Source organism: Micropterus dolomieu, linkage group LG14, assembly GCF_021292245.1.
Source record: "Micropterus dolomieu isolate WLL.071019.BEF.003 ecotype Adirondacks linkage group LG14, ASM2129224v1, whole genome shotgun sequence".
Lineage (NCBI taxonomy): Eukaryota > Metazoa > Chordata > Actinopteri > Centrarchiformes > Centrarchidae > Micropterus > Micropterus dolomieu.
The window spans coordinates 25,645,720-25,658,200 of NC_060163.1; the positions used below are offsets into that span (position 1 = coordinate 25,645,720).

The 12,481-nt window shown below is 40.6% G+C and overlaps 2 protein-coding genes across 7 annotated transcripts in view; one reads left to right on the top strand and one right to left on the bottom strand.

Moving 5' to 3' along the window:
- The window catches only part of LOC123982746 (stonustoxin subunit beta-like), an 868,592-nt gene that overhangs the window by 130,591 nt on the left and 725,520 nt on the right, over positions 1 to 12,481 (bottom strand). The gene's annotated exons all lie outside the window — the stretch shown is intronic.
- The window catches only part of LOC123982748 (glutamate receptor ionotropic, delta-1-like), a 290,438-nt gene continuing 282,011 nt past the window's right edge, over positions 4,055 to 12,481 (top strand). For all 6 annotated transcript variants that reach the window (XM_046068547.1, XM_046068551.1, XM_046068553.1 and 3 more), the window contains exons 1-2: positions 4,055 to 4,251; positions 6,133 to 6,288. The gene's annotated coding sequence lies outside the window, so the exon portion shown is untranslated. The remainder of the gene's footprint in view (positions 4,252 to 6,132; positions 6,289 to 12,481) is intronic.

The window sequence follows — 12,481 nt, forward strand, 5'->3', positions numbered from 1 at the left end:
AAAGTTTTAAACCAAATCATATCTATAAAGTCTCCTGACATCCAGGAAAAAATACTATACAATTTTGAAGAAATCAAATCCTGGAAAATGTTCATGTTTTCAGTTGGCAGTAGGTGCTTGTAAAAAAAAATCTGAGAAAATTGTCTCTCAGTGAGAGTCACTGCCTCCATACAGCTTTTCTGAGATGAATAGGTCCAGCAAGAAGCCAGAGTTTATGGTTGCAGATCACAGAGGCTGCTAAATCCCCAAGTAAACCAGCCTCCTTCTCTGATTTTCCAGCCAGCTAGAGCTCTGAGACCCAAAGCCCCAGACTGCTGGTTGATTACCTGCCAGAGCAACGAGGAGGCCTGATAAACTTACCAGCTACAATACATTGTTTTTGCATCGGTGGCAAATAAATTGCATTTGGCTGCTGGCTAGTGTGAAGTTCCCACCCTGTGTGTAGCGTAGGAATGTTTGCAAATATGCTCGAAAGGCCACAGACTCCAAATCACACATTAATTTTCCAACTTCCACAGGATTTCCCCGTTTCTGTGGCATTTATTAACTATTCATCTCAGTGGGAAATTCAATAATCTGACCTTAAGGACTTAAAGCACATGCATGCAGTCAAAGGAAATGTTTTAACAAAGTGCAATTTGTATGCTTGAATGTCAAGTAACGCTTCGTGACACCGTTCGTTGTGTATAGATTGCTGTTTAGTTCTGTCCATGTGCTACAACCAAATGTTGCACAGTGCTGTTAAACTGGTTGGTGTGCTGAAACAAGCTGACTTTGAAGTCAAGTTGACATGAAACAGCAAGTGGAGAACATGTTGTCTTCATTGTAATATATTCTCTGAGTAATTAAAAGGAGCAGAAGCTGAATTGTGTCTTTTCGCTTGCTGGTGCACCAGGCAGGAAAAGGATGGCTGAGTTGTATTTGGAACACACACACAAACACACACACATATATATATATATATATATATGTATAATAGTTAGATAGATCTGTCTTTATGGTGCCAGAAGGGACATCTGTGTTTTTCAGTCTGCACATGTTTCACAAGAAAAACACAAATATGCAAAACAACAAAAGTTGACATGTGTAGGTTACACATGCTCACATATACATACACACATCTATACGCAGTACTTCAGCAAGGTATTTTAAATAAGGCTGTTATGGCAGAAGGGACCAAACTCTGAAACACCTTAGCAGAGGGAAGTAATGTGAGGGGATGAGTGTACTGCATGTGGCTGGTGCTGTTGTTGAGGTCTTAAAGGTCAGGTGCCAGGAGGCTATTGCTTCTGGAGGCACTGAATGTATGGCAGGATATACTGTGTTTTTGTCAGCGAGGTGGAGAAGCAGGACGAACAGTCCAACAGGGTGGGTTGAGTGGTGTTTTGTGAACAGCGGGAGGTTTGTTATGTTATGAGGGAAATGCTCGTGTTGATGATGTGATTCAGCTGCTCGGTCATGAATTTTAATGGATTTTAATCAAATCAAATAAATAAAACCAAAGGCAAAAACATGACAGCAAAAATGACTCAATTAGTGTAGAAAATTTTCATAAATGAAAATAATAATGTCTGTCACAACAATAGACGAAAACACATTTTCTCATTTAGTCCTATTGGTGTCTATCATTGCGTGTGTTTTGGTTTCATTTGTCCAAGTTTAGAGATATCTTTCTCTGAGCTCTCTGCCTTCACCCCAACACAGTAGAGGTTAAAATATTGTAGTTTGTGTCGCTCACAGCATTTAAAATTTATAAAAATACAACATTATCTCTTTCCACAATCACTGTCACGCTGACTCATCCACAGAACGTGCTGTCTAAGTGCTACAAACTATATGTTCGGGAGGAAGCATGTGATTATGAGCAAACTAATTTTCATTTTCACCTCCATTTTGTTGGGGTGGAGGCAGAAATGTTAGAGAAAGATATAAAAAAAAAACTATGAAACCCAAACTAATAGGGGGAAGTGACATTTCTTTTGTAATTTGGGTGAACTGACCCCTTCAGTTTTCCCCCGTTTCTCAAAATAGACAGCAGGAGAGACTGAGGAGTGTAAAATTCATGGATGTTCGATCCTGAGCTCACAGAGGCAGCAGTGAGTCCAGAGTCAGCCTCCTCCGCCCTCAGCACTCATTATTAATTAAACTTGTTGAAGTTTGAGGCTCCCCAGTCTGCTGCTGTGAGGAGAAATATAAACCTTGCATCAATTCCCTCACAGTTGTCTCTGGCAGGTGCAGCAAGAATCATTCTTAATTGAAAACGCCTGAGTGAGTGCAATTTCAAAACTGGATGATTGATTGATCAAGCCCAGAAGCGAGACAGCGTCCCCTCACCGCCTTGCGAGGAAGGCTGGTGTCAAATCCACAGCGAGGATCTTGGTGCTGAGTTCATTTGGATACTCAGCGAGATGAATGAGCACAAGCAGACTGGCAAATTGAATTCTTACTCGTAGGCAAGGTTTTCTTAATTGTGCGTGACAAATTGTCCGAACAGAATCCGGAAAATTCCAGTTATCAACCCGTCCACTCGTCCGCATTTCTGTCCCTTTCCATTCACTAAAAAAATCCAATTTTGCTCATCCATTCATCAGCCCGCACACTTAATATTTCCCAGTTGTACTTATTCCTGGCAGAAACCTGCTACACATCTTTTAACCAAGACATTTTCATGTAAGTTTAATGTCTTTTGTGCTTCTCACCCCTTCAGCCAGTTCATGAGAATTAAATGCATGCATCATTTCAGCTGGAACTCTTGAGCAGCAGCATTTCTCTTTGCTCAGATCCTGAAGTCTTTCAGTTGCAGAACTTCTTTTCATGCCACACAGAAGGAAATGTAGAGAAGCAGTCTCACCATAGGGTCCAGTTAACAGCTGATCTGTAGCTTTCAGTCACATCACAGGATCTCGATCAGCGGATGGAGAGTTCCAAGATGTAGATGTTCATATTTCCACTTTTTGTGAGCACTTCAGTAACTTCTAGTACACGTTGGCTTAAAAGTTTAGGTTCAAAGTTCAGTCTTGACCTCGGGAACAGGAGTTGATAAAGGAGGTCCATTTAAAAGCTGTTCTGGTGCTTTTGATCATATTACATGGTCTTTGTCAACATCATGATGCAGGAAGTATTATGTTTTTGGAATAAACCCATGACAATCTGGGTATTCAGCCATCTGTATCATTGGCCATGTTGTTTTAAACAACTTTAGTCCCATAAAGTAGCTGTCTGAATTAGAGCCCCATAGACCCATCCTGGGATTCTACCTGCCCCCTTAGTTTGTGATAATTTCATTAAATGCAGATTTATTGTGGAATATGCAACATTTAAACTACCATTTAAATGAATATATTAATATATTTGATGAGAAAAGCTCCCCAGAATAAAGAAGTGTTAAAGCTCTTATGTCAGGTGATGATGTCATTTGGTGCTGTTTCCCCATCAAGTCTGGATTAATCAATTAATCACAAACTAACCGACATACAGTGGACCCCAGGCTGGCCGGACACACTTTTCCACATGTCTAATTTGTTCAGTGATTCAAATAGAATTAAAAAAATGAAAGAAAATGGCTTTTCCGTCTGATTATCAGGCTAGTGTGAAACTATCCTGTCACCTCACAATCTCTGATGTGTTTTATTTTAACTCGTGTGTGTGTGTGTGTGTGTGTGTGTGTGTGTGTGTGTGTGTGCTTACTTGTGTTCCTGGGTTATATTATACTGTGCGTATATATATATATATATATTTATTTATTTGTATTTAATGTTGAATTGTATATGTGTTGTTTAATTTTATTAGTTTTTATTCTCATGCTTTATTTAATCACTTTGTAACTAAAGTTAGTTAAAGTTATTTACACATATATATATACACACATATATATATATATATAAATTAATTAATATATATATACAGTATGTTTAATTTTCTTCATTCGATTTAAAGTGCAGCTGCTGATTGGCTGATTGGATTGGGCGGGACGTTTAGCGGATCACATGATCAATAAAGAAACGTATTGGAAGTCACCTGTACGGTTCGTGTTGTCGCCGGTGATTGGCTGAACGTGTCAGTTAGTTAGTTAATTAGTCAGGCCCAAAACTACCTGGCCAGGACGTGATGAGATAACGGAGCTGTCTGAAATGACTGATTTAAATGGAAGAAGGAGGCTCTCTCAGCTCCTTCACCGCAGAAACAAACGCAGTCCCTGTTTACTAACCTCAGAAAGCGGAGGTCGCTCTGCTGGAGCCGCAGTTTGAGAAGGTAACCGTGGAAATACATCCGCGTCACGCTTAATAAACATGGCGAACCTGAGGACACCTGCACACCTGTTAGCAAAAACACAGCAGTAACTTTCCCCTTAAGGTGTTAGGAAGACTAACAACAGCACCAGCAAAGCTACCTGACGGACACAGGTGGCTGACAGGTTGGTAAAGGAAGGGAAAAAGAAGTAGTGCAGCTAATTCTATCACGTGTTTGGGCTGTTTTTCACGTAACTGGAGCCACAGTGAGACATTAACGTTAGCCTTGATTAAACATTTAACACCTGCTGTATATTAATAGCTAGGTTAATTCAAAAAGCTCAGGCTCCTCACTTTTAATGTGGTCAGCTGTGGTTTCAGTATCCCATTAATTTTATTCACCTGCTTTTAAAATAAATTCAAAATATGTTTTTGCTGTCAAAATTAACACTTGTATGGGACTTTACTGAAGGGAATCTATCACAGTTATTGGACTCTGTGGGACACATAAATATATTTTTATGTTTTATTGTTATATTGACATGGAAACTGGAACCAGTTTCATACACCACAGCAGTTGTTGCATCATGCATCATACATCATCTGCAGCATACATGGATCTATGGAGCCAGTGTTACTGATCAGATTGACAGTTTCCAGCCCAATCACAACGTAACCCCCCCCCCCCCACTTTAATGAAAACCAGCCCAAAACATAACCTTGCCACAAACCCTGTTAAACTGTGAAAAACATTACATATGCAATAGAAAACGCACAATAAGCAGTCAAAGCTTCATATCTGCATCCCAGAACCAAAGATGAAATGTTGGATAAATGTGGGTATCGCAACCCACAAACAGAGCTGTGCAGTCAGACAACCACGAACACAAACTGATAAATGCGCCTCTGGCATTGCAGCCTAACCACAATAAAGTGATCAAAAATGTGCGCCACAACAAACCGGCCTGTTTAAAGACCATAAGATGCCAGGCTGACGTGCGGAGCAGGTTAGGACATCTTCACTGAGAAAAACTGTAACAATCTGATATTCACTTGTTCCCACAGAAAGCTAAGCGGATTTTAATATGTTACTTGTGGAAGTTTGACCGCTGGATAATTTGTGTTTACTCTAGCCAGTACACACAACCCGCAAATATTCACCCTTAATAATTCACTACAGTGGTATGAACCCAGGCTTTACATACACTGTGCACATTCCTTCATCTGCTTATTCTCCGCTAGATTTAAAGTGTTGGTTGAATATAATTGTTACCATGGTAGCTGCTCAGTAATTTCACCAATTGGACTCTTAATTAGCAACCTTACTGTAACAGAAACCAAGCAGCTCTTCCACATCTTCTAACATTTATTAAACATACTGTATGGGACTATTTTCTTTATTGTGTCATGTTACTGAGCTCTGTCAAATGGATTTCTGCTTTGGAAACATAATCCTGCTTAATTAATTTGACATTGGAATATAACGGGGGGTTTTCTTTTCTCTTTGCTTTTGTTTGATTTATTAATTTAGAACCACAGTGCGGCAATTTAGCATTTTAGTTAATCTTGTGCCTTTATGTAAAATATCAGTCTAATGACTGAGAACTCGTGAGTTCTGCTTGCCGCTGTGACACAGGATGCATTTCCTGCCAAAGTAATGACCTGTTGCGTAACTTTTTTCAGTCAGTGCAGCTGCATTTGGGTTCTAAATAGTCCTGATTTGACTATAAAGCATCTTGGGATACTCTGACAGGTTTTAGAAGTTAATTCCACAACAAATAAACATTATCAGTACATTGGACCTGGTGAATTTTTGTAACTTTTGCTTTAAAAGTCATGTCGTCTGGTTTTGCCTCCAACTGTCCTGCTAATCCATTTCCTGTGCCCGTTTCCTCCCGACCAGGTGCAATATTTGAGGAGAACGCAGTGCGGGACGATGAGGTGTTCCAGCTCGCCGTGTCTGACCTCAGTCTGAGTGATGACGTCCTGCAGAGTGAGAAGATCACACACTCAATTAAACTCATCGAGCCCAACAACCCTTTCCAGGCGGTGCAGGAAGGTAAGGATGCTGTTTCCGTGAGTGACTGGGAGTGTGCATGAGATGCTATCAGCTGCGCCTGCAGAGCTTTTTGCAGATTCTGGTTTGTTGAGGCTGGTGTGTGTACGTCTGTGTCTGTCTTACTCGCTTGCTTTGGATTGTTAATCTTTAGGTTTTGCTGGTTCTGTCTCTTGGTGAAGTCTGCTCACGGCTAATGACCCAGGTATATCGACCTCCTAAATGCTGTTTAAATCCCGGCTGCTCTCTTTCTGCTCTCAGAGGACGCTGCTGGTCTTTGATGCTGCACCGCAGAGCCTCTCCTTCGCCTTCTCTATCCTCTGTCTTATCCTTTCCTCTGAGACTGATTCTCTCTCTCTCTCTGGGCTCTGTTTTTGCCTTTGTTGAGGAAGCTAGGGGGAAGCACTGGGTGCAGCTGCATTGAGTCCACCTGCAATTTTCCATATAATTTCCTGCAAAGGGGCCTCTTAGCTTTGAAAAGAGCTAATCTGATGCAGTGAAAGTGTTTATGTTCATACTTGGGGCTCCAGAAAAGACTGGGATGATGCCGATGAGGTTTATGCTGGATGATGCTTGGATGTCTCTTCTTCAGATAATAACGATGATGACGATGCTGATTGTGAAGTTCCGTGGGGTGATTGAGATGATGATGAAGACAGTAATGTTTACAATGATGACAATTAAAGCATATTAATGCCTGTGGTGATGAAGACGATGCTGATGAAGACATGAATGTGGTGATGAGGATGAAGGTTTTGATTGTGTTGATGAAGACACTGATGGTTGATGATGATTGCGGTGATGATGAAGACGCTGCAGGGTAAAATGATGACAATGAATCATGAGAAAATGAGGAATTTGTTTGTTGAGATATGTAGAAATATTGTTTTAGAAAAGGTATGTTCTAAACATATTGAGGTATTTTAAATAATGTTCGTATCTCCGGGGCTCGCTCAGATCCTTGATACATTTAGATGACATTGTTTGCCTATTTTGACACGCACAAATTGCCCAAAGGTCGTCGCAATACGACATGTCAGTTATGTTTAACATGGATTTCTGTAGAGCTCCTCAGTTTTCCTGCCAGTTGCTGCCAACAGTAACGCATACCTGAAAACAGAGCGCGCCATCTTTGATCGGCCCGTCTGTATTTAGTAACTTTAGGCTGTGGTGGGGATGATATTTCTTTGTGAATTGTAAAATAATTGAAACATTATTTTTACTAGGTGATGTCTTATCTCAGCAGTTTTGATTCCACTTAATTCTCCATCTACATTAATTTAGTTTCAAGACATCTGTATGTTTACCTCTTGTTTTGAGGTGCTCCCAGGTTTAATCATCACATATGGACATGATGTGAAAAGAATACACTTACAGTTACAGTGAGTTCAAAGGTCGGTTTGTATAAAAACACACAACACCCCCAGCTTTAGGCTTAATTTCAGTAAAATAACTTTAGCACCTGTCAAATGTGGCTGTCAAGGCGACATGTTCATGATAATCAGCTAAGATTAACTCAGGAATGAATTGGTCATTTATTCTAGCAAGCTCATTAAAGTCAATCAAACCACTTAGCGCTAGCTGGAGCCGTAATTATGTTTGTGTTTTCAACTGGAACTTCAAAAACTTTGTTGTCTCCCTGAAGTCAGGAAAGAAGGGGAAGTAGTAGTCAATGTAACTGAGAGAAAATGTAAATAAAAGCTGGTGGAGATAAAAGCTTCAACTGATTTTCATCTCTGCACCTCCTTTTATTTTCTTTTGGTTTACACTGGAACTTCCTGCATACCACTATCTGTTTGGATCACATGCAGGTGTAGCTATTTGGTAGCTGCAGCCCCATGCTTCCGAGGAACTGAGGGAAAACTGGTATCAGGTTAGATGGATATCTGCAGACTGATCAACTGTATTTGATGGTAAAATGCATATTTGTAGTGTTAAAGGGTAAAATCAGTTTTGTCAGGCTGTATATGGGCCTCTGAAAGTGCCTTATTTCAAATAAGCAGAAACCTCATTAAAATTATAATAGCGGTTTCTCTCCTGGTGCTGTTCAGTGTATGCCATGCTGATTAGCAGCACCTGTTACTGAAATGACTCAGGAAACAATAGCTTGTTGACTTTTGACACTTTTGTCATGCATGTAAATAAATCTTCTACAGAGCCCACGGGGCTTTCTGAGTCCCTCATTAGGAACACTTCTTGTATGTGGAGGATATTGCATTGATTGAAGTTGGGCTGGGAGGAAATGTTAAAGCACACATGACAGCTTTGGGTTTTCGTTGGTGAGCGCTGCTACGTGACTGCAGATTTGCATGGAAATTCAGGTTTGCTTGATTATTTTTCTTTATTTGTTGCTGATTGCTGTCTCTGAAGTGCTTTCCACATTTTTTCAGTGATTCCAATTAGACCGGTGATGTGCTCATAGGCTGCTGGTTGGAAAAAAAAGCTGAGCCAATCAGAGCTTCAGGTGTGGAATTAAGTCATTTTTAGGGCAAAGCCACTTTGATAAATACAAATTTATTGGGGCTTTGCGGCCAAAATGTGGGGCACAAAGGCCAAAACCAGACTGAATGATGACGTGAAGTCTACTCTTTTCTTCTAAAGACTGCTGCAGATTAGGGCTGAATGATTAACTGAAATTGTGATTGGAAAGAACGCGATTAGCTAATCGTGAAGACGGCAATTTAAAATGGAGGTTAATTTTACAGCGCATCTGACCCGTTTTAAACAGTCCTGCAGTTACAGATTCATGCCGTTGTCATCCTTGTGTGACAGACTTGCTCGCCAATCACAATCGCCATGCGCCTCCTGTTACGGTCCTGCTCGCCAATCAGAGAGCGCACAGGGCGTGGACATTTTTCAACAACAAAAGAAACTGGAGGAAAATGTGGGATAATGGCATCAGCCGAACCGACACAGGCGGAGGCTGATCCGCGGTTTTGTCCGGCGTCAGCTCACACTGAAGTGTTTCAGCAGCGTTTAGCCTGCACGTTGTTAACGTGTTGTTAATTTGTCATTTTGTGTGCTTCAACTACGGATCACAGCTCTCTGTGAGCCCGCTCTGCAGGCTAACGTTACATATCCTCATGATGCATTTCAGAATAAATGATGTTTGCTTATTTTTCAGCTTCTACTATGGTTAAGTAGGCTACTCTTTTTTTGTTTGTTTTAAATAGTTGATGTGTGATCGGGAGTCTGCAAAGGGTGTTATATTTTGAAAATCGACCGGATTCTCTATGCCCCCCCCCACTAGTCGTTCAGCCCTACTGCAGATATTTCTACCTTCTAACTGGAGTTGTTTGTAGGATTAACATAAGTAATAATTTGGGTTTTTCTATTCTGGAAAGTTGACTTCCACTTTCACGGCGGAAATTAGCTCAAAAGTAATCTTGACTTTTTCATCAGTTTTACTCTTGAGGGTCATTGAGCTGGGTCATATCCAGAGAGTGAGAGAGACACACATACCCCTCTGTTTATTATCTGAGTCTGATTTATGGTAACTAGGTGTAAAGCCTGCTGGCCTTTGCTACAGAAGACACAAATGTCATCTAATTCCATTTCTTGTGCCAGCTGTTACCTCAAAAATACAGGATTGAGAGACGGCCTTTCTTTTTACTATGTAGTGAGAAATCCAACAAAATACATTACAGTAATGTATTACCAAGAAATGATTTGGCTAGGTTTGTAAGCCAACTTGAACCAGAAACATCTAGTTTTGCAATCAGTTTAGTTTGTAGATGATGGCCTAAACAATGGCCACACCTAAAAATACATAGCATGCATGAAACAGCACCTTCACTCATTCTCTCAAAGGGTTAATGTCTTTATTTCATAAAAGCAATTTTATGTTTTGGGATGTTTAGGTGTTACAGGTGAATAACTTTTGCCTTGACTTATGCTTTTGGAATTGAGGCAGAGAGAGAGAGGAAATACAAAGATAAATACAGGAAGAGGGGGAGATATATTAAGTAAAGAGAAATGAAAGAGGTGATGGCAAGGACAGAAGGAAGAAGAGGTGAGAGAGTAATGCTTAGAGAGATGGGGATAGAGACAGAGATGGAGAAGAGAATTGGTAGAGTGACAGGGAGGTAAAAGGAGAGATAGAGAGAGAGAAACTGATAAAAGGAGTGGGGATGAAAGAGTGAGGGAGAGAGGAAATGGGAGCTAGAAAGAGGGGTAATGAGGAGAGAGAGAGAGTGAAAAAGGAGGGAGGTTGTGCGTGTTGTTGGAAGACTGTGTGATCAATACATCTTGGTGCAAGGTTGGTTCGATGAGTTTATGTGTGCGCGTGTCTTGATTATGGCCCAGCTGGTTACTTGCTCTCTCTGACCTTTCTCAGAGCTCCCATGATCCTCTGTCCACAGAGAGTTCGATGACAGCCTGGGCTGTAGTGGATAATGGGTAATGAGAGGGATTCCCACCCTGTCGTATATGTGTGTGTGTGTGGTGGGTGGGACTCTGGCATAGCGGAGGAAACAGTTTTTTAGTGTGTTCACTTGTCAGCTGACTCTTTGACTCTTTCTTCTAGCTGCCTATCTGACAAAAAAACACATTGTGCTGTAATGATTAGGCTTGGGCGGTATCTACTTTTTCATACCTGGTGATAGATGTCATTTGTGACATGTTCATTCTTTCCACCGGCAGACTGTGGCGATAATTAAAAGCTTCGACGTTACGAGACCAAGCAAACATAACCACTCAAATCTGAACTGAGCGCATGGAAAACAAACAATCTTAGAGCCAGTATGATCGATAAACACTGTAATACCTTGACCATGCATACTTAGAGGTTCTTAATATATTAACAAAAATGAGACAAACACTTCACTGTTGATAACTAGATAAAAACCTCTTTAGTTTTTGTTAATTAAAACTGCTAAAGTACTAAAATGCATACACAGTGCTGTGCAAGAGTTTTAGGCAGGTGTGGAAAACATGTAAAGTATAATACTTTCAAAAATAGACATTGATAGATTATATTTATCAATTAACAAAATACAAAGTGAGTGAAAAGAAGAAAAATCTAAATCAGATCTATATTTGGTGTGACCACCCAATTCTTCTACGTACACTTGCACAAGTCAGAGATTTTGGAGGCATGTCTGTACGATTAAACAATTAACAACAACAAACAGGTGCTAATGATCATAAATTCAATATGTAGGTTGAAACACGATCATTATGAGAAACAGAAACAGCTGTGTAGGAGAAATAAAACTGGATGAGGAACATGCAGTATAACTACAGTGTATAACTACAAGGTAGTTATACTGCATCAGCAAGGTCTCTCCCAGGCAGATATTTCAAGGCAGACAGGGGTTTCAAGATGAGCTGTCCATGCTCTTTTTGAAGAAGCACAATGAACAAGGCAACACTGAGGACCATAGACGCAGTGGTCGGCCAAAGAAACTTACTGCAGCAGATGGAGGACACATCAGGCTTACTTCCCTTCACAATCTGGAGATTTCCAGCTCAGAGCTGCAGAAGGCAGTGGGACCCTGGGACACCATCTGCTGTCCAGAGAAGTCTGGTCACAAGTTGCTTTTATGGAAGACTTGCAGCCAAAAAGCCTTCGACATGGAAACAAGGCCAAGCAACTTAACTATGGGTGCAGATAATGGCAGCAGATGCTCTGGAATATCTGGCTGCAGCAGAAGGTATTTTGTTGGTAAAGGGTACAAGAATGAGTGAAACATGGTGGAGGTTCCTTGCAAGTTTGGGGCTGCATTTCTGCAAACAGAGTGTGGATTTGGTGGTGGAATGAATGGTCTCTTCAAAGGTAAGAAGTACAGGCAGATACTTATTCATCATGTAATACCATCAAGGAGGCATCTGAAAAACATACATCGAAAGTAATTAGCCACTATCTTCAGCATGAAGAAGAACGAAGAGTGCTGGAAGTGATGGTATGGCCTCCACAGAGCCCTGATCTAATCATTGTCTTTCTGGGATAACATGAAGAGAGAAAAGCAACTGAGGCTTCCTAAATCTTTGAACTGTGGAGAGTTCAAAGTTCCAAGATGTTTGCGTCAACCTGTCTTCAGAGTTCTTTCAAGAACTTTGTGCAAGTGTCCGTAGAAGAATTGATGCTGTTTTGAAGGCAAAGGGTGGTCACACCCAAAATTGAGCTGTTCACTCACTGCATTTTGTTAATTGATAAATATAATCTATCAACATGTCTATTGTTGTGTCTAAATGT